General features: G+C 42.3%; 4 non-coding genes across 4 annotated transcripts in view; all 4 read left to right on the top strand.

Moving 5' to 3' along the window:
* Positions 1-960: 960 nt before the first annotated feature.
* LOC130519877 (5S ribosomal RNA) lies at positions 961-1,079 on the top strand. Its single transcript, XR_008948513.1, has one exon. It is a non-coding gene; the product is annotated as a 5S ribosomal RNA (ribosomal RNA).
* Positions 1,080-2,167: 1,088 nt separating this feature from the next.
* Positions 2,168-2,285, top strand: LOC130519872 (5S ribosomal RNA). The gene has a single exon (XR_008948509.1). It is a non-coding gene; the product is annotated as a 5S ribosomal RNA (ribosomal RNA).
* A 1,080-nt stretch (positions 2,286-3,365) lies between these two features.
* On the top strand, positions 3,366-3,484 carry LOC130519876 (5S ribosomal RNA). Its single transcript, XR_008948512.1, has one exon. It is a non-coding gene; the product is annotated as a 5S ribosomal RNA (ribosomal RNA).
* A 1,077-nt stretch (positions 3,485-4,561) lies between these two features.
* The window catches only part of LOC130519875 (5S ribosomal RNA), a 119-nt gene continuing 91 nt past the window's right edge, over positions 4,562-4,589 (top strand). The window contains exon 1 of the ribosomal RNA XR_008948511.1: positions 4,562-4,589. This exon is cut by the window's right edge and continues 91 nt beyond it. This is a non-coding gene — a ribosomal RNA (5S ribosomal RNA).

The raw sequence follows: 4,589 nt of genomic DNA, 5'->3' as shown, positions 1-4,589 counted from the left end.
TGAGATTTAATATTTTATGAGTGTGTGTGTGTGTGTGTGTGTGTGTGTGTGTGTGTGTGTGTGTGCGTTGTGTGCGTGCGTGTGCGTGCGTGCGTGCGTGCGTGCGTGTGTGTGTGTTTGTGTTTAAATAAAATTGAATTTCCCACTCTTGGTCCACACTATTGTCAACATTTCTGTCTTCAAAAAAAAGCCAACTCAAGGCGGCAGATTCCTGAATTGAAAACAATATCTAAAGAACTCAAGTATCATACTAACAACACTAATATCCATCTGTCTATCCCCAACTGAATTAACTCCACACCTATCTCATCAGATTATTTGTAACAGAATAAGCAGATAACGTAGCATTTCCCTGTTCATATCTGCTACTTGCAATTTAGAATTTGTCAATAAAACTATGCTATGACACAAACTACAGTTTAATAGATGGCTGTGCTCCTAAAAAGAGCAGCATTTGTGGCTCATAAACCTCACAGACACTGCTATGCACTTTAAACATTTTTATGATCGTGAATTTTTCAATCAAATATCTTCTATTTGATAATGCCCAAAGCTGGATTCGAACTCTCCCTCTGGGGTCTTCGGGAGGTTTCAATCAGGTTGTCTGTTACAGCAATTGTCAACTGGCCCGCACCGGAGGGATCGATTCCCGGCCATGGCACCGATTCCCGCCATGGCACATTGCTTTTAAGTTGATTTCATTTATCGGAGTTGAATCTTGTTTGATTTTTTTGAAGGCGTTTCACCTCTCATCCAAGAGCCGATCTAGGCAGATTTGATGATATGACGCTCATAGGCTGTATAGCCTTTTCTTTTTGGGGGAATGGATTGGAGGCTGCTCCAACATTGAGGTTTGGACTGTGACAAAGCAAAATGGACAACCTCCACCAGAATAAGTGTTTCAAGAAAATAAGTTTGAGTGTATTAACTTCAAAAGGCCATTTTCTTGCACCTGCTCTCGCTTACGGCCATACCACCCTGAGAACGCCCGATCTCGTCCGATCTCGGAAGCTAAGCAGGGTCGGGCCTGGTTAGTACTTGGATGGGAGACCGCCTGGGAATACCAGGTGCTGTAAGCTTTTTGCACTCTTCCACTGGGTCAGCAGAGGCCGCCAGTGTTCCTGATAATTATCCAGCCAGATGTAATTCACTTCTTAAGTACTTCTAACATTGAGATTTAATGTTGCACTATTGTACATCGTTTGAGATTTAATATTTTATGAGTGTGTGTGTGTGTGTGTGTGTGTGTGTGTGTGTGTGTGGTGTGTGTGTGTGTGTGTGTGTGTGCGTGCGTGCGTGCGTGTGTGTGTGTTGTGTTGTGTTTAAATAAAATTGAATTTCCCACTCTGGTCCACACTATTGTCAACATTTCTGTCTTCAAAAAAAAGCCAACTCAAGGCGGCAGATTCCTGAATTGAAAACAATATCTAAAGAACTCAAGTATCATACTAACAACACTAATATTCCATCTGTCTATCCCCAACTGAATTAACTCCACACCTATCTCATCAGATTATTTGTAACAGAATAAGCAGATAACGTAGCATTTCCCTGTTCATATCTGCTACTTGCAATTTAGAATTTGTCAATAAAACTATGCTATGACACAAACTACAGTTTAATAGATGCTGTGCTCCTAAAAAGAGCAGCATTTGTGGCTCATAAACCTCACAGACACTGCTATGCACTTTAAACATTTTTATGATCGTGAATTTTTCAATCAAACATCTTCTCTTTGATAATGCCCAAAGCTGGATTCGAACTCTCCCTCTGGGGTCTTCGGGAGGTTTCAATCAGTTTGTCTGTTACAGCAATTGTCAACTGGCCCGCACCGGCGAGGGATCGATTCCCGGCCATGGCACCGATTCCCGGCCATGGCACATTGCTTTTAAGTTGATTTCATTTATCGGAGTTGAATCTCGTTTGATTTTTTTGAAGGCGTTTCACTCACCTCTCATCCAGAGCCGTTGTAGGCAGATTTGATGATATGACGCTCATAGGCTATATAGCCTTTTTCTGGTTGTTGGGGAATGGATTGGAGGCTGCTCCAACATTGAGGTTTGGACTGTGACAAAGCAAAATGGACAACCTCCACCAGAATAAGTGTTTCAAGAAAATAAGTTTGAGTGTATTAACTTCAAAAGGCCATTTTCTTGCACCTGCTCTCGCTTACGGCCATACCACCCTGAGAACGCCCGATCTCGTCCGATCTCGGAAGCTAAGCAGGGTCGGCCTGGTTAGTACTTGGATGGGATTCCGCCTGGGAATACCAGGTGCTGTAAGCTTTTTGCACTCTTCCACTGGGTCAGCAGAGGCCGCCAGTGTTCCTGATAATATCCAGCCAGATGTAATTCACTTCTTAAGTACTTCTAACATTGAGATTTAATGTTGCACTATTGTACATCGTTTGAGATTTAATATTTTATGAGTGTGTGTGTGTGTGTGTGTGTGTGGTGTGTGTGTGTGTGTGTGTGTGTGTGTGTGTGTGCGTGCGTGCGTGCGTGCGTGTGTGTGTGTGTGTTGTGTTTAAATAAAATTGAATTTCCCACTCTGGTGCCACACTATTGTCAACATTTCTGTCTTCAAAAAAAAGCCAACTCAAGGCGGCAGATTCCTGAATTGAAAACAATATCTAAAGAACTCAAGTATCATACTAACAACACTAATATTCCATCTGTCTATCCCCAACTGAATTAACTCCACACCTATCTCATCAGATTATTTGTAACAGAATAAGCAGATAACGTAGCATTTCCCTGTTCATATCTGCTACTTGCCATTTAGAATTTGTCAATAAAACTATACTATGACACAAACTACAGTTTAATAGATGGCTGTGCTCCTAAAAAGAGCAGCATTTCTGGCTCATAAACCTCACATACACTGCTATGCACTTTAAACATTTTTATGATCGTGAATTTTTCAATCAAACATCTTCTCTTTGATAATGCCCAAAGCTGGATTCGAACTCTCCCTCTGGGGTCTTCGGGAGGTTTCAGTCAGGTTGTCTGTTACAGCAATTGTCAACTGGCCCGCACCGGCGAGGGATCGATTCCCGGCCATGGCACCGATTCCCGGCCATGGCACATTGCTTTTAAGTTGATTTCTTTATCGGAGTTGAATCTTGTTTGATTTTTTTGAAGGCGTTTCACCTCTCATCCAAGAGCCGTTGTAGGCAGATTTGATGATATGGCGCTCATAGGCTATATAGCCTTTTCTTTTTGGGGGAATGGATTGGAGGCTGCTCCAACATTGAGGTTTGGACTGTGACAAAGCAAAATGGACAACCTCCACCAGAATAAGTGTTTCAAGAAAATAAGTTTGAGTGTTTAACTTCAAAAGGCCATTTTCTTGCACCTGCTCTCGCTTACGGCCATACCACCCTGAGAACGCCCGATCTCGTCCGATCTCGGAAGCTAAGCAGGGTCGGGCCTGGTTAGTACTTGGATGGGAGACCGCCTGGGAATACCAGGTGCTGTAAGCTTTTTGCACTCTTCCACTGGGTCAGCAGAGGCCGCCAGTGTCCTGATAATTATCCAGCCAGATGTATTCACTTCTAAAGTACTTCTAACATTGAGATTTAATGTTGCACTATTGTACATCGTTTGAGATTTAATATTTTATGAGTGTGTTTGTGTGTTGTGTGTGTGTATGTGTGTGTATCTGTGTGTGTGGGTGTGTGTGTGTGTGGTGCGTGCGCGCGTGCGTGCGTGGTGTTGTGTTTGTGTTTAAATAAAATTGAATTTCCACTCTGGTCCACACTATTGTCAACATTTCTGTCTTCAAAAAAAAGCCAACTCAAGGGCAGATTCCTGAATTGAAAACAATATCTAAAGAACTCAAGTATCATACTAACAACACTAATATTCCATCTGTCTATCCCCAACTGAATTAACTCCACACCTATCTCATCAGATTATTTGTAACAGAATAAGCAGATAACGTAGCATTTCCCTGTTCATATCTGCTACTTGCAATTTAGAATTTGTCAATAAAACTATGCTATGACACAAACTACAGTTTAATAGATGGCTGTGCTCCTAAAAAGAGCAGCATTTGTGGCTCATAAACCTCACAGACACTGCTATGCACTTTAAACATTTTTATGATCGTGAATTTTTCAATCAAACATCTTCTCTTTGATAATGCCAAAGCTGGATTCGAACTCTCCCTCTGGGGTCTTCGGGAGGTTTCAATCAGGTTGTCTGTTACAGCAATTGTCAACTGGCCCGCACGGCGAGGGATCGATTCCCGGCCATGGCACGATTCCCGGCCATGGCACATTGCTTTTAAGTTGATTTCATTTATCGGAGTTGAATCTTGTTTGATTTTTTTGAAGGCGTTTCACCTCTCATCCAAGAGCCGTTCTAGGCAGATTTGATGATATGGCGCATAGGCTATATAGCCTTTTCTTTTTGGGGGGAATGGATTGGAGGCTGCTCCAACATTGAGGTTTGGACTGTGACAAAGCAAAATGGACAACCTCCACCAGAATAAGTGTTTCAAGAAAATAAGTTTGAGTGTATTAACTTCAAAAGGCCATTTTCTTGCACCTGCTCTCGCTTACGGCCATACCACCCTGAGAACGC

The sequence above is a fragment of the Takifugu flavidus genome, unplaced genomic scaffold (assembly GCF_003711565.1).
Source record: "Takifugu flavidus isolate HTHZ2018 unplaced genomic scaffold, ASM371156v2 ctg236, whole genome shotgun sequence".
Lineage (NCBI taxonomy): Eukaryota > Metazoa > Chordata > Actinopteri > Tetraodontiformes > Tetraodontidae > Takifugu > Takifugu flavidus.
This window is presented reverse-complemented; position numbering and strand designations above follow the sequence as displayed.